Source organism: Opisthocomus hoazin, chromosome 2 (assembly GCF_030867145.1).
Source record: "Opisthocomus hoazin isolate bOpiHoa1 chromosome 2, bOpiHoa1.hap1, whole genome shotgun sequence".
NCBI lineage: Eukaryota > Metazoa > Chordata > Aves > Opisthocomiformes > Opisthocomidae > Opisthocomus > Opisthocomus hoazin.
The window spans coordinates 79,418,492-79,436,423 of NC_134415.1; the positions used below are offsets into that span (position 1 = coordinate 79,418,492).

General features: G+C 38.4%; 1 protein-coding gene across 1 annotated transcript in view; it reads left to right on the forward strand.

Moving 5' to 3' along the window:
* The window catches only part of SESN1 (sestrin 1), an 86,908-nt gene that overhangs the window by 652 nt on the left and 68,324 nt on the right, over nucleotides 1-17,932 (forward strand). The window lies entirely within an intron of this gene.

Below are 17,932 nucleotides of genomic sequence, written 5' to 3' on the forward strand. Positions count from 1 at the left end.
GATCCGGCGGAGGGGATTTAGCGGCCTTTTATACCAGCAGAAATGAATGTTAGTTTGTATTCTTCCGCTGTTACAGTCTAATTTTAGTCCCTCGCGTTGCAGTTCTCTTGCTCGCCTGAAGTTTTTTTTGCACGCGGGTCTCGAAATCCTCGCCCGGGGCTTGTACCGACGGGTCCAGCAGCGCTGCCAGACATACTGCTTGCTGCAGAGGAGGGGAGGAAGCCCAGGCGTTGCTTTTAATCACAAGTGAATACACGGGGCTTGAATACACAGGGCTGTGTGCTTGGAGTTAGCTGCCCGATTCCCGCTATTCTGGGTTTTATCCCAGAACATCAACAGGTTTAATATAAGGGAATCTGGGGGGAGGAGATAGATATATATATATATGTCTATTTATATTTATAGATATATATAAAAACTCTACATATATTATAATACACACAATACACACATATATGTATCATATTTAACACATGTATTACAATATATGTAGCAATACATGCACGTATGTGTTTTAAAGGAACTTGTACGTAGATCCATCTTTGCTCTGTCCCGCTTTGAAGCGGTTCAGAGGAATTCTGGGTTTGGATTACTGAAGCTGAGAGACGCTCTGTTTATTTTGTCTAACTTCTCAGCAGTGTGCAATATGATAAATACAGTATAATTTATTTCATTCAGTTTGGGCTGTGTGGGGCATTTTTCTCAAAGCAGATTTTGCCCGTAGAAGCTACAAATACAACATATGGTCTATGTGAAAGGCTTGACAGCTATGCTGCTTTTCTTTAAAAACCCAAACCAACAAAACAAAGAAAGAAAAAACTCCAGCTTGAATATTAAGTTGACAACTTAATCTGGCAGCTTTGCATCAGTATCTTCCCTGTTAGAGTCAAATGAGAAGTGAGCCCATTACCAGTGAGAATGATGAGTCACTGGAACAGACTGCTAAGGGAAGACTTGCTTTTACCAGGCACAAGTTATCACAGTCTATTCAAAGGCCAAACAGGTGGTGATCTCACACCTAAGTCCTGCAGGAGGTCACAATATATGATCTGATGACTCCCTTTTAGGCTTTTGTGTATGAAGTTACTGGCATGTTCAACTATTAGTCTTGTTTAGAAACTTTGTCACTAGCTTTTCTAAATAGGCCGAAAAGTTTTGTCAGAAAGCATGTCCCTCTTGATACAGGAGCTGCAAGATCAAATCCCATGGTTGTAGTTCGCTTGATTAATAAATAATAGATGTGAAAGATATAATAAATATGAAACCAATTGTATACACACAAGCTGCAGTAAAGGTTTAACAACAAGCAAAATAAAACTTTAAGAAAATCTTTAAAAGCTGCTTTTGTAACTTCTTTCTAGGGACTAAATCTGGGAGAAGTATTCTACATTCTGTGAATATAGAGTAGCAAGTCTTATTTCTTGTGGCTATACTCACAAATGAAAATTTTCATTGTAATATTTGGATCCACATTTGTTGAAGAAATAATTCAATCCAAGTATTCCATTTTGGATGCTGTGGACTGTTGTCAGGCATGAAATGGTTTTCTGTTGATTTCATGTCTGGGAGTACTTTTATTTAAATCTTTGCAATGAAGATGGCAGGTAAAGCAAACTATTAAATTAAATATAATTATCCCATAGAACTCGTGGCTTTCAGCCATGATTCTAAAGGTAAATAGCTTAATAACATTATAAAAATTTGAAATCCTATTCAGAACAGTATCAGTACTTAAAGGACTCACTTGTATTACTTTATCTCCCTGTTTTGGGATATGAAGCAATCTTTGAGTCCACAGCAATAAGTACCATTATGCTATCTAAACCTTATTCTCTGCCAAGTTATTAAATGACATAGAGCCCAAGGGCAGGAGAGGCAACTTTGAACCTAAAGGTTCTCCTGGAAATGGGTGCCGTCTTTTCTCTCCTGTGGGCTGGTCTAGCTCAGACTAGCAGTCTGAGCCTGGACTGATTTTCACCCCCTCCCCAGTGAAATGGAGAATTGTAAAATGTGCTTTCTTCATCTTTCTGCCCTGCATCTAGGATAGGTCAGTGAGGAAATCAAAGATTTGAATTTTCCATGTAGTCTGATAGCTATTTCTTTCCAGTGCTAGTGCCCTCTTGCCTGTTGGGGTAATCAACAAACATTTAGGCATTAGCAACTGTGCTGCTGGTGTTTTTGCACCTTTGTGTCTGAAGCAAGTTGGTAGAATGCATTATATGGCTGGTGTAAGCTGCAGACTTGGCAGCAGCTTGTCAGCGTGGCATCCCTCTGAGCCTGCCTTTGTTATGGTCTTTTTTTTTTTTCCTGGAGAAAAATGCCTCTGAAATATTGTGGAATCTGAAGTGTGCAACTTTCTTCTTTGCTATTAATAAATAGTATCATTAATGCTAGCATTGCCTGTATCAGAATCTATAAAAATAAATTATTGCTTAATGTAAATTCCTGTTGATTTGACTTATATTCAGGACAATGTGTTTCTTATTGTAGGCTATATATATTTTTATATACATAATAATAGATACTTTTTAGTGTAAGTGAATATATCTAATTTCTCATTTAGATTAGACAAGTTGTTTTTATAAGAATTATTACAAAGGCAGTATCAGCAAACTAGCCCTTTTTTCTGATTAAGACTTCCTATTATTTTATTAATAAAATAATAAAAAAATTAATAAAAACAAGGTCACTAAAGTCGCTTTGACCAAATACATATATTTTTAAATATTTTAAAGGTATTTAAATTGCAATGCATTAACGAAGTGAAAAGAGTTTGAATGTTTGCATATGAAAAATATTTGATGAGTGGTTTTTGAGATAAAACCCCAAATATATAATTCCTTTTTGATGACTCCTTGCATATGTGGTATTTAGCATGTATTTATAACATTGCTTACGACCTTGCGGAATAGCAGGTCATTCATAGTCTTTAGATTAACAAAGAGAATGCCTAGATGGGAGGCAGGTTCTGCAGGAGTGACCACAAGATGTTAGCCTGTGTAGGATAAAAGAATATAGAATAGCAGAATAAAACCTACAAATGTCAATAAGCTTAGAATTTGTCATGTAAAGCTTGATTGGGGGGCAAATACAGGGAAGAATGAATCTGTTTTCAACCTCTTTGAGAAGTAATGTAGTAGTACCGAACACCTTCACTGAAGGGTAAAATTAATAATGAAGAAAGAACTTTGTGCTCTATTGACTTCTTCATTCATGTAAACACAAGAAACAAACAGAAAATGGGAAACTGTAGGTTGCTGAAGATGAACATGCAGTGCGTGAAGATGCATGAACAAAACTGTGACAGTCAAATACATAATGAGGTGTAGCTGAAGGGGATATTGGAAGAAAGGAGGAAAGAAATAAAAGATACACAGATTAATGGATTAACAGATAATGCTGAGGTGACTGAAATGTTCTCTGAAATGATTAACCCAGCCGGTGTAGTTAATAGCCATGATAAAAGCGTAAATAGTACTTGTCCTACACTAGGGTGAAAAAGCCTGCAGGTTGTTTGGATAAGCAACAGATTTGCAGTCTGGTGAGGCCTGATGAAATTCATTCTGAGGTGCTTAAAAAAATGAAAAAAAAACTAGCTGAAGCAGTCTCAGAGCTGATAATGGAGGGAAGTAGTATGCTCAAAAAGAATAATGGTGCATACCTCTTCAGTATGGGCTAAGTGGGATAGGATGAAGAGGAAACCAGTGGATTTCATCTTTAGCACGAAGAAAAAATACTGGAGCCGTGATGAAACATATTTTTAGTGCCTAGAAAAAGAAGTTGAGCAACAGCCAAAATGGACTTATCCAGGATAAATTATTTTAAATCCAGCATTTCTGCTGCTTCTATGATGGAGTAACAGGCCTTGTGGTGCAGAGAGATGCTATAATGTTAACACGTTGATGTACTGGAGTCCTCAATATTCACATGATATTCTCATTAATACGATAGGGAATTATGATCTAGAAACTACTGTGCAGTGAGTAAAATTAGCTGGAAAATCATCCCCAGAAGTTAAGCAAGGTCAGATAGCAAGCACTTGGTACAGATTCTACAAGGTCCTGTCCAGCACGGTCTTGATTAGCAAAGTTTTATGCTTGTCGAATTGCAGATATACAGGCTGGGAGGGAGAGTAAGAATACTGGAGGGCAGCCATAGAATTTTAAATTATGTTAAAAGTTAGTGGGAGCTTGTATCATATCTTTTAGAACTCTGATTTTTTTTTTTTTTTTTTTTTTTTTTTTTTTTTTTTTTTTGTTGTTGTTGTGAAGAAACCTTGAAGAAATTGGTGGTGGTATAGTCAGCTGAAAAGGAGGCTAAGACAGTATGTTCCCAAATAAATAATGGAGGGGATGAAAAGACTGCTGCAAAGAGGAAGGAAACATGAGCTAGAATGAATGATTGGTTGATCTGAATTCCAGCAAGACTGGTTAGATGTTTGGGGGAAAATTTCAAGGATTAGGATAGTAAAGCAATGGCATAGACTATACAGTGATGTTCATGACTAGAACTCTGTGTCTAAAATGTTCTTAAACATCAGGTAGGAGAGATGTGCTTATGTGATCTCTCCCTGGGAAAGGCTGCACATTGCCAACTGAATGATTTTTCCTTCCAGACTCTTTTTCTGTGTTTTGTGTTGGTAAGTGCTTGGAGGGATGTACCCTCTAAGCGCTTTGCCTTTGACCGTCAAGACTGTATTTACCAGATATGTAGCAGTGGAACTTGTGGTCTGGAACCTCTGTCTCTTACTGAAAAGTAGTGGGCTTGGGACAACTTTGATTACCTTCTTGTTTTCTTAGGCCTGCTGCTCTAGTGGATAAATGTAACGGAATGCCATAATTTGCACAGGGCTGTATGGCACAGGACAAGGGAGGGGTCGTGTCAGCAGCCTCATATATACCCTCTCATATTATAACCTTTGGGCACTGCCTGTGACCTAGGCTTGCTTGGCAGAGGACATGGAATGGAATACCCTTACCTTTCCAAATCCCAGCAAAATACTTATATGGATATAAATTAAATGAGCATCCAGAAAGGATGGGAAGACTTCTAGTCACAGCCAGAGCAGGCATCCTGACCTCTTCCTTCACAAATAAAGCCTCTGCCAGGAGACGAGGTAGGAGTTTCCCTGTGTTTGTCCCTAAAGGATAAAATAGGAGTTACTTTTCTGTTTCATTGCTAGGTTTTCCTCACAGTAGAGTTCACTATCTCTTTGCTCCTTGTTCTCAAATGGTTTATTCTGATGACTCTGGTATTACAGGAGACTGGCTAACTTTCCAAATCTTTAATCTGCTTTTGGTGTAATCTTTGATAAATGACTTCATAACTTTGTCTTCAGACTCTTTAGCCTTCCTGCACAACAGAAGTAACTTTCTTTAGTGAACTTTGAAATCTGTAGCTAGGCAGATCTGTTAGGTGGTGGGATACTTTTTGTCTGAGTTAATTTGACTGTGTCCTACTTCATGATGGTGATGTTCCCTTGTGATGCTTACTGTTGGTCAATCACCATGGAAAGGTGTCTCAGATGAAGTTTATAGCCTGTTCAAGCCTGCGAATGTAAATATAGCATGCTCACTGGTGGTGATGAATCTGATCCATCTGGAAGCTGACTAGTCTCCTTGCACAATGCCAATACCCAAATCGGTTTCTGTTTCCCATAGTACTCTTATGTAAAGTGAATGAAAAGATCCTTTTTTTGCGAATTCACTTCAGAGGAAAAGTATGTTCTGTCTCTTCCAGCCATTAGGTGGAATGGGTTTAATTATGTATTGTAGGGTGCTCCCTTCAAAAGCCAGTTTGCTAGTTTAGAAAACATTTGTTTGTGAGGCTTTTTTTTTTTTGTACTGTTCAGATACTCTGGCTCTTCTCAATATCGGGAGAGATACTGAAGTAATGACATGATGTGCTTAAATGATTAGTCTTATTTACAGCTTCTCTAGCCTACAAACAGAACTGTACCTCCTCAGTATTTATTGTAAATGTGTTTTGATGATGGGTCTGTATCACGCATGTGTGTCGAGGCTGGCTGGAGAAGTTAAGGGAGAAGACTTAATCTTGACATGTCAGGGAATGTTCTGAGCATGGGTGTGAACGTATTTTTTTAAAAAACTAAAATTGTCAATGGTCCTTAGGTTGCCTTGTCTGACTCCTCCCTTCTTCAGCCTACTCTCCTCCTTTCTGAAGGCTTCAATCTGTTGAGAGAGATGAAGGGAAGTTTTCTGTTGTTGAGCTTGTCAGTTGGAGAACTGCCTGGCCCTAAGAATGTCTTTGGTTGGAATAGAGTTGCTTGAAAACAGTGGAGTTTCTCAAAGTGATGTGAAGTAGGATCTCTGGGTCACTTCAAATGCTGTTTCTGTGTTTGGAGCCTTTCCATAATTTTCCGTGCTAGCTGTATGCCATCCTTCTTGTATGGAAATGAGCTTTGCTTACTCAATTTTTTCTTATAATTGTTTGGGATAACTTGATCTGTAAATTTATGGTTCTATGATTCTGCTGAATTGATTTTTCAGGACATCATAACTAGAACTTTTATCTTCAAAAGAAGTGAAGAGTGAAGCACACGTTTGATAATATTGGCTTGGTTGATCTTTTCTTTTTTTTGGATTGCATTGAAATGCATTAAACCGAAGAAATGGAAGACATGCATTTTCTCATCTCTTTATTTACTAATGAGGCAAGCAACTGTAGGGTGTGCATTGGTGGCTTGCATAAGAAAAGGTTTGTTTCCTGATTTCTTTTTTTTCCATAGGAGCTAATATCTAGAAATCTGTAGAAACCAGAAGTGCTTCAGCTTGAATACATTTTGTAAATAACAGCATCTGTTCTCCTGATCTAGCAGTTGCTAAGTCACACAAGCTTTGTTTTAGATGATGATTTTTTTTCTTTTTTTCCTGCTTCTTTTTCAAGAGGTAATTCTGGAAGTTGGCTATTCTTTTAACCTCATAGCTGGAGATGATCCTTTCCAGTCTACAGTCATGTATTCTAGCGTCAATGTAGTTCTTTATCTTAAATTATTTTTCTTACTCCGATACTAATGGTGTACGGGTAGCAGTGATCCTTCCCCTCTCTGCATTGATTTTGCTAAAAGTTCTGCTCTGCTTGAAGTTGCCAAAAAGCCAACTTAGTTCTATTTTCTTTTCTTAAAAACATCTTATAATTTGTTTTCCCCATTTGGTATGTAAATAACTGTCTTCATTTTGGGGTGTTGGCATGCATTTGGATGCTTTTTTGCTCTCATATGGAGAAATTTTATGCATCTTGAGGAGATGTTCAACCAAAGTAAAAAGCACTAAGAATTTGGAAAGGTTTAGAAGTTGACATACAATATGCAAAGTATTAAGTAAAAAAGGAAGTATGGGCTCCTAGTATGTAAAATAATACATCTTCTATTAGCTTAACCAAAGTATATTTTTTAAAAGAAATTACATTGTCTCACTATGACAAGGGCAAAGTGAGCATTGAAGAAACGCTGTTTTGTCATCTTACTCTTGACTTTTTCTTCAGGTCAAGGTTTCTTCTTTTAAAATAAACATAGTGGAAAAGTACTGAATATACCATTGCGGGACAGAAAAATAGTTTTGAAAGCTTGAGTATATTTTCCCGTGGATATTGAGTGTTCACATTTCCAAAACTATGGTTTGCTGTCAGTATGGTTTTCTATTCCAGTAAGTTGTTTACTGTTTAAGGGGAGGGAGGGGAAAAAAAACCCGACGACTTAGCTCTCTCTCCAGAAATCAAGTGAAACATGGAAATCTTCACTTGGACCTACATATGTGAATTAAATCCAAAAAGTTAAGTGGTGGTTTTTCTCTTGTTTACCACTTTCTTGATGTTTCCAATGACTTTTTCTTTTTTTCTGTGTGTTCTCTTCTGGAAAGTTTAGGTTAGGTTGCTGCCAAAAGTTGGGTTGAGAAAGTGAACTGGTGTAGTTCTATTTAAACCTAGTAAACAATTAACCATTTTCCTCACTCCAGCTTTATGTAGAAACCAAACTTGATGTTGCAAGTCATTTTGGGTCAAAAGTATCACCCAGTGTTGTGTATTATTGCCTGAATATTATCCCAAAATACATTGGAGTGGTATTTTAAAAACAGCGGTGATGCTAGAACACATACTGCTACTTATGTCATGTAATTGGATATGCGTCTTCCTTTTGTGCAACTCCAAAAACTTACTTTCAATCCAGGTATTGTACTAAAGGAAAGCACAGAACTTCTGAAGACATGCAGTTGTTTTTTTTACTGTAAATTGGTTTGAAATTGTAACTTTTCTTCACTTTTCTATGGTTTCTGGAGTCAGCAATAACATTTTTTGTGTTGCACGTCTTTTCTGGCCAGTCCTTTGTCTATCTAAATATCTGACTGGCTCTGTGAGCCTAAGGTTTGAGACTCAAGGTATAAGAACCTTTTAGTTAAATTTTCCTCCTTGTGATATTCTTGCTTCCTATTGAACTGTTTTTAAACAGTTGGTCTTCCAGAAGGGGTATTTTAGTGAAGGATTCCTTAACTCCTAGAGAGTAAACATGGAATAATATATTTGTTCAAAGGAGGAACAAACTTGTAAATGGAAACCTACTTGAAGCTCTAAAGCCTTTCCTGTGTGCCTTTTTTTTTTTTTGGAGGAGGAGGGGAACCTCTTTTCTGAAAGATTTTTTTCCATTGCAGCTTGTTGCTGAGCCTCCACTGTTTCTGGTGTTTTGGTGCAACAAAACTTTTAACTTTAAAATGCAGCCTGTCTGCCAGCAGCACATTCCACTTGGATTAAACTGTTTGTTTGGATTTTCCATTTATTTAAATTTTAGTTCTAATCTAGATTTGCACTGATTTCTGTATAGAAAAAAGACTGAAGAGAGCAAAAATATTTTCTTAAACTTGCTATTTCTCTGAATTTCCAGTCAATGCTGAGTCCAAACTTATGTTCATTTAACAGTACTAAATAGTTGGCAGCTGCCATGCACATAACGTTTTCTGGAGCTCATCATGTTATGAAGATAAATCCTTATCAGAACAAGATTGCTTCTGATACTTGCCCTAACTTCATATGTGTCCATTCAGTCCTTCCTACTTTTGTTACAGAAAAGGTTTTGGAAGCATTGTAACTTTACCTAGATTCCTTTTTTTTTAAAAACAAACAAACAAACAAAAACCAAGTATGTTTCTAACAGTTGCTTATATTTACCTAGAAATTAATGTATAAATAGTGTTCTGTAAGAGAAGCTTAATTCTGATATTTTTATTGCTACTGTTCTGTTCCAACACACAGGAAGAGCAGCCAAATGGAAATGTTTTTGTCTGACTTTTAGAAGGCATATTGGTATCTTGGCTTCTAGTGTTCTGCTTTTCTGACTATTCAGAACACGGCAACTCTGCTTGACTGATGTTGTCTGGAATCTGTCAAAAGAAGAGTATGTGTAAATTGGGAAGGTCAAATGTTGTTCCTCTTTCTTTCATTACTTGGTGTCAGGCCTTTCTGTTAAAGGATTGAAGTTATTGGGTGAGGTTTCATGAGGAATGAAAGCTGTGGTTTTTTAACAGAGAAGATACTTTTTGTATTGCACAGTGTAAAATGTCTTGAATTTTAGATTCTAAAGGTAGTAGTTAACTCTTTATAGCTTATGCATTACATGAATACTTGATACTGAAGTATAGACTGTTTTGTCGGGGTTTTTTTCTACTTTTTAGAGTTAGCTAGTAAGTCTGTTCACACTGGTAAAAGAGACTTGGAGGAAGTACAGTCTTAATACACTCTGAATTCAGGGTGCAAATCATTACTGCTGGGGGCAGTGGAAAATATGGCTGCTTCACAGTGCTTCCAGTACAAAAATTAACTTTATAGTGATAGGCCATTATGTGCATCCCATGTGTGTAGTTTATACCTATGTTCTTCCTCTCAGGGCCAGAGATCTGCATTAAAGAGTTCAGCAATGCCGTCTGTGTCACAGATTTGCATGTTTTGGAGGACTACAGTTCCTGTGTCTCAGATCTTCTGGGGTATGGTAGCCACATGGCTCAGAAGTAGTTCCCAATAGTAATAAATATTCATTCATGTGCATAAAACCATGATTCTTCTGAAAATTTCACGTGGAAGTTGAATGACTTGCTGTTCCTGCAAAAAATAGTTGCTAAAAAAATAATCAAGATGATGTCCTGAGGTTAAAGAAGCCAAAGCACTTTACAAAGAGTAAATTCAGATTTTAATACCATCTTCTAAAAAAGGTAAACCACTTCTAAACCCCCCTTGATGGGGTTAGAAAACTGAGGATTTCTCCAGATGTACACTCACAAATTGTCTATTGAAAATTATTTCAGGAATAAACATGTCTTCTAAGATACCAGATTTTATGTAGGGGGCAGACTAGATGGAGGAATTATTCTGTCTTAAGAAATAACTTACATATAAAAAGAAGTCCTTCCTTCCAGTTAGTGTGTTCATTCAGGAAGGAAAGATTCTTGGATTTTAATTTTTAATATTGATACACTTCCAAACAGGCCTGTAGTGACATATATACATCAGTAACAGTGTTATTTAAATAAGCAGAAATGGCCCTAAGGTCAAATACTGCTCAAAATTACAATGTTTTTTCCTCAGAAAATGTAATAGTTAACTGTAGATGAAAAACTTACTTTAACTGTAGACTCGCATGACTATGGAGGAAGAATTTGGACAAAATGGGCCTTTGAAGTGGACCGTTCAGTGTCCACACCTCAGAAACAAGACTTGAACTTTTCCCTGTCGGTTCAGACAGACAGCTCATCTCAGTTCAGCTCATCAGAAATTTCTGAGAGTCCTTGTAAATGCTTGTTATACAACCTGAGCAGCTTTCTCCGAAGTAAATGGGCAAAATGTAGACATGTCCCCAAATCGTTGTAACATCTCATCTTAATTTCAGGACTAAATGGTGTGCTATCTGGGGACTGTTTGGGACCTGTGTTATTCAGAGCTGGTAAACTAGATGCTTCAGTGCTTACCCTTCTTGATAAACCAGACTAATGCTGCAAATCCATTACCACAGCAATGACAGCTGACTTTTCAGTGCCAGCCCCATGTAACCCTTGTTTGCAATGGCCTGTTTCAGTTGTCAGTTGTAACCACATTTGGACTTTATTGAGGGATGCTGGCATGGGAGGGCCAAAGCAGTAAGTTTCAGTGAAAGTCTACTACCTTGTGCTGCAGATATGGCTTTGGTGCAAACTTATCCCAGGTCATTCTTTGCTAATATAACCTGTCTGGTTCTGTCCTGTGTGATGAAGTCTGGTCTGTATGCGGAGATTCTGTAGTGGTAGTAATACTTTGCAGCTCTTATTTCCTATTTGCACACAGAAGTTGATAGGGAAAGTTGGTTGGGAGATAGAGTAGGCCAGATGCTAGAGTGGTAATCTGACAGAGCAACCTTCACTGTGTTCTCCCAGTCTCTCCGGCAGTGGCAGTCCAGCCAAAGCAGAAATCTCTCTGACCATGCTAGTTCTCGACACTGTCTGGAAGGGCTTAAAACTTGTCTTGGTGCACTTGCTAAATACCTTGTTATTGTGGAGGAATGGGCCAGAAAGATACTTTTTCTGCTGTGTTACTAGAAAACATTTTCTGCATTTGCCAAGTAAATATGCTGTGGGTTGACCCCTTGGATGTCACAGTCTTACCTTGGTTGCACTAGGGCTGAACTGAATGGAACTATGTAAGTTTGAGCATAGGATTTTACAGTGGGCTTTGCTCTACCTTGCTGTCTAGAGCTGGGCAAATATGGAACTGAGACAGATCATCTGTCACTTGCTGATGGTGAAAGTAGTTCATTTGATGCCAGTTCTGTTAGGACACTAACTGGGTATGTATCATTTTTCCGAAAGACTATGTACTTGAATTATATCACAAAAATACTTTTTTTTTTTTCTTTATATGTAGTTGGTTTAGGCAGCTATACGGAGATACCTTCCTCATTCTGCAACAGAAACAAACCTACAAATCTGTATCATCATGTGAGTGATTTCATAATTTCAGCATAAAAATGATTACTAATCTTTCAATAATTCCTCTATTTAATACTCAAATATTTGTTTACAAATAACAGAGTAGACAATCTAGCTAGGTAGGATGATATGGTAAGAGGCAGGCAATCTAACAAAGAACTAACTCTGAATTATTAAGCCAAACATTATTTATTTTAATTTGAAATAGCATGGAGGGATAAATATGTGAAATATTTTCTCCTGTAAGTAACAGAAGCCAGGGATAATATCATTTAATGGCCTCATTAGAGACAGGATTCCTTTATCTGATGCAACAGTAGATTCTGATCCTCACTGAAATCAAGCATTCTATCTCTTAGAGATTAAGACAGTCTTAATGTGAAGAGAATAATAGAATCTGTAAAATAATTTATCTTCAAAATGAGTGATACCTCTTATGTAGTTTATGCTTCTGAATGTTGAGCTCCGTTTGGGAAGTATTGAACCCTGAGACTTCAAGATGGCAAGGGGAAGCTTGTTCTAAGAAGTTACTGGAATTACTAACAATTCTGAAGGTTAGAATTAATAAAGAATTGAACCAGCATGCTGTGTAATATTCTGTTGCAACAGTCTGATTATTATAAGTAACCATAGAAGAGAAACAGCTATCATGTCCTTGTGGCAGTTGCTTTCCTTCACTTTATTAGATAGGATAATGACTCTTCACAGAGTGTACTCTGAGTTGGAAATACAGTCATCTGCAGGAGAGTATCCTAAAGGGGATACTGTCATTATTGAAGCAAATTATGAAGGTCTAGGAATGTCTTACAACAATCGTTTTTATTTCTCTCTTGTAGCGGAAAAAAGTCTAGGAAATGTGTGGGGCAGGTTATTTAATAAAGAATGGTCCGTGTCCCCCCAGCTCTGTATTTCAGCCAGTTCTTTGATGTGTTTTTAGAGAGTGAAGTTCAGGATTTGCTGGGATATCAGTATTTGCTTGATTGTTTCAAAGATGATTGGCCTATCAAATAAAAACTTTTTCTGAAAATGTACTGCTTTTGACAGAGTGCTTGCAGGGGAAGGCTTCCTTAGTAACGAGTGAAAGTCCTGTGAAGACTAGAAAGAAAAGTAGGCTTAGAATAGCCAAAAACTATGAGCATGAAGGTCACGCATTCCAGTCTGTACTTTGCCCCTCTCACAAACAGTGACTTTAGAGGGCAGTTGAATAGACAAAGTAGGTCTTCTCAAGCAGTAGAAATTGCATAAGTAGTAAATATCTTGGAACATTTCCCTTGGATGTATGAGTGTCCCATTCAAGCATGAGTGGACTGGACTGAACTGGAACTTGAAACTTGGTCTGCCTCATCTCAAATAAGAGACCTAACTTGGTCCTGGAGGTCTTGTTTATTGACAAGATGTCACATGGAGAAATAAGTACCTGAGGTCTTAAAACCTCCTCGAGTTAGGAAAAAATACCTGTTGTCCAGCTGCTGTGAAATTCGTCTCAGTGCAAAAGTGCTTTATATTAAAGCCAAAGCAGTGAGAAAGTTTCTAAGGCTTTCTGAGGTGGGGTGAAGGATTTTTACCCAACTAAGTTGTTGTAGTATGGTTTTTAGATGAATGAGGTGAGCTGAACAAGGATTTTGGTAAAGACTGAAACATGCTAAAATAGTTTTGAAAATCATAATGTTTGGTATTTATCTCCTGTTTTTTTAGTACACTTCTAAATATAAAAGCTTCAGAAAACTAGGATGAAGTAAGTGTTTATATGGCTTGTTTGAAGTTCAGCTAAGGGGATCACTTGTTGGAGAGGGGGGAAAAAAAAGATACATTGTGCTACAGAAAGAGGTCAGAATTTTCTTGTACCAAAAGGGCAAAGCATTTGTTCTATATTCAGATGAAAGGTTTGTATCCCTGTGTCCCTTATTACGATATTAAATAGATCTGTTTAATGAGAAGATTGTTGTGGATGGCTTTTTGGTTTTTGTTTTGTTTTGTTTTTTTCCTGAAGACTTTTAATTTTGAACTGGGGTATTTGTTGTCTTAGCAGTAATATTGTGGCCACCTCCTGTGGCACTGAGAACTGTTTACTGAGGGTAGTTACATCATTACCATCTGATGATCAAAGAATTATGGACGAAAAATAAACCAGTAGGCACTTCATTAAAAATGTTGTGTACAACAAGCAATTTTGACATTATCCTTAAATAATTCACAACTGCTTAAATGTTGTTACTGGGGGAGTGTTCATGTGTGATAAGTGATGCATACACATGTTTACAGGATTGAGGCTATATGCTGGTTGGTTTGTCCAAAAGCATTTTGATACCTTGCTGCAGGATTCCATTTCAAAACATTATTAGTACTTCCTTTTATTATGAAAAATTGTGTGTTTCCTCTTACAGATTTCAGGTTTCCTGGACCTTTTGTGGTCATAAGGTTTGTGATCAGGTTCGTGACCACCTGAGGAATCTGAACATAAATAAGTCTATGGGACCTGAGGAGATGCATTCGAGTCCTGATGGAATTGGCTCATGTAGGTGCCAAGACACTCTATGTAAAAAGTTGTGGCAGTCAGGTGAAGTCCCTGGTGACTGAAGAAGGGAAACATTGCACCCATTTTTAAAAAGGGTAAGCAGGAGGACCCTGGGCACTACCAACCTGTCAGCCTCACCTCTGTGCCTGGGAAGATCATGGAGCAGATCCTCCTAGAAGCTATGCTAAGGCACATGGAGGACGGGGAGGTGATTTGAGACAGCCAGCATGGCTTCACCAAGGGCAAGTCCTGCCTGACCAACCTGGTGGCCTTCTATGGTGGAGTGACTACATCAGTGGACAAGGGAAGAGCTATGGATATCATCTGTCTGGATTTCTGTAAGGCTTTTGACATGGTCCCCCACCAACATCCTTCTCCCTAAATTGGAGAGAGATAGATTTGATGAGTGGACTGTTTGGTAGATGAGGAATGGATTGGATGGTCACATCCAGAGGGTAGTGGTCGATGGCTCAATGTCCAGATGGATATCGGTGATGAGGAGTGTCCCTCAGGGGTCCGTACTGGGACCACTATTGTTTAATATCTTCATCAATGACCTAGCAGGATCAAGTGCACCTTTAGCAAATTTGCCAATGACACCAAGCCTTGTGGCATGGCTGACACGCCTGAGGGACAGGATGCTATCCAGAGGGACCTGGACAAGCTCAAGAAGTGGGCCTGTGTGAACCTCATGAGGTGCAACAAGGCCAAGTGCAGGGTCCTGCACATGGGTTGGGGAAATCCCAAGCACAAATATAGGCTGGGGGATGAAGGGATTGAGAGCAGCCCTGCTGAGAAGGGCTTGGGGGTACTGGTAGATGAAAAGCTGAACATGACCTGGCAATGTGCGCTTGCAGCCCAGAAGGCCAACTGTATCCTGGGCTGCATCAAAAGCAGCATGGTCACAGGCCGAGGGAGGTGATTCTGCTCCACTCTGGTGAGACCCCACCTGGACTCCTGCATCCAGCTCTGGAGCCCTCGGCACAGGAAAGACATGGAGCTGTTGGAGCAGGTCCAGAGGAGGGCTACAAAAAAGATCCTAGGGCTAGAACGCCTCTGCTATGAGGAAGGGCAGAGAGAGTTGGGGCTGTTCAGCCTGGAGAAGAGAAGGCCCTGGCGAGACATTATTGTGACCTTTCAATACTTAAAGGGGGCTTCTAAGAAAGATGGGGACAAACTTTTTGCAATAGGACAAGGGGTAATGGTTTGAAACTAAAAGAGGGTAGATTTAGATAAGGAAGAAATTCTTTACTATGAGGGTGGTGAAACACTGGAATGGGTTTCCCAGAGACATAGTAGATGCCCCATGCCCGGAAACATTCAAGGCCAGGTTGGACGGGGCTCTGAGCTATGTGATCTAGTAGATGTCCCTGCTCACTGCAGGGGGGTTGGACTCAGTGACCTTTAAATGTCCCTTCCAACCCAAACTATTTTATGACTTTGCCAAGCTGACAGTCACAGTTGTCTCTTAATCTGAGAAGTTACATTGTGAGTACAGAGATGTAGGAAGGTGGTTTTGGATGTGCCATATTGAGCCTGGAAGCACAGTATCTCTATTTGTGTGGTAGCATACCTTTTAGCAGGGCCTCGGAGGTTAAATGTAATGCCATATGAATGCAGCTGCAATGTTTTCAGGACCAAACTGGCTCACTGATTGTGGGCTACCGGGTGTGCCAGTTACCATAGCAGTAAATAGGTAAAGTCCATCCCAGTGCTTACAGTTAAATTAGCTTAAGCAAACTCTTGCTCACTTATGCATGCTTCACAGAATTCCACGTGGAAAGGATTTGATAACAGGTTGCAGTCTTGACATGACAACCTGCTACAGTTCAGCTCTGCCAGCTTTCTTGGAGACAGGAATAGCAGTTGTTTAGATCCCTAGCTGTACTGGAGCAAACCATTTTCTTTAAATAGTATCCGTATCCTATTGTCTCCTACACAGGTTTGTTTTAACTTGTAGGTGATCTAAATGAACTGAATCTGATGGACTCACTGCAGAAAGATGTAATGAATTTGAAGGAACACTTGGGGGAGACTTCATGTCTCATGTTTTATTTCATTTTTGACTTGTTTGAAGTAACATCACTGTGACTTGAGATCTGTTATTCTAAAACTCTTGAAAAATGAAACTTTTGTCCTTAATTTATTGTCTTGTGCTATTGCTGGTTACAGAATAGTAACCTGAAAGTTTCTTGAGATGGGGCATATTTTTAGGTATTTTATTTGGTGATGATTTCTGACTAGTTTTCTTTAAAAAATGATATAATTGTAACTGACTGATTTCTCTACCTAGATCTGAAAGCAATGATGAGTGATACAGTTGTGGGGAAGGGAAAAGAGGAACATGCAAGAGTAAGAAGTTTGTGGTAGTAGGTGAACCAGACCATTGCAGCACTTCATATATTAGTTATGAATGCTCACCACTATATTCAAGTTGCATGTCTATTTCTATTTCAGTTCCTGATTTTCAGTATCTCAGTTTTATAAGGAATTTATCTTCAACTGGAACTTCCCAAATTTGTTCTCTGCAGTGTCAATCAAGACTTTGCATCAATATCTTTAAAAAACAAAAATGAAAGAATGCACATACAGCAAGAATTCGCCTCTTCTGAACACAGTAGACATGCATTCCCACGTTTGAAGAAAAAAAAAAAAAAGAATGAAACACAAACCCTACCAAACTATAGTGATGTTTTAATAGTTGAAACAGTTGGGATCAAAAAAAATGAGGTTTGTGAAGGAAATCGGTCTTCTAAGTGTCTATGATGGTGTCTGCTGTTGCTGGCCATGGTGTGGACTTTCCGTGATCTAATCAGAAAATACCAGTGCAGGTACTAGGAGTAAATAATAGCCATAATCAGTTTGTTTTCTTTTTCTGAAGTATCTAACATGAGAGGGAAATGAAATTGTCAGAGAACTTAGGTAAATAACTCCTAGCTAGAATTATGAGCTTACCAATGAAGAATTTTAAATTACTGTATGGCAGTTAACCAATTTTCTAAGTTGAGAGATCGCAAGAGATGATTCTGTTTGGGGGGAGAGGGCTGACATTAAATGTTTTGGGACTTTTTAGCTCATATTAAACAAAACTTAACCAATGAATGTGTTTAAGCTATCTCTAGAATAAAATCAATTTTTATGCTGAACTATATTACATGTAAAGTAAAATTATGTGTTGCATGGTAGTGTTGCTGTTTGCTACTTTTTTTTTTCTATTACAAGCAGAGTAAAAGTACTGGATTGTCCAGGCTGAGTTTTGGAAAAATCTATTTAAATACTGTTAATTGTCCACTATTACAAAGAAAGAGTAGAAAAGATTAATTCTTTGTCATTGGCAGTCCATGCTTACTAGAAGAAACTAGATTGTTTGCTCTGTGACTGTGGTCCGTTACAAAAGACTTGTTCACCTGCACGGTGAAACTTCCCGGCTGCTGTGCTGCAGTTCGGCTTCCCTCCT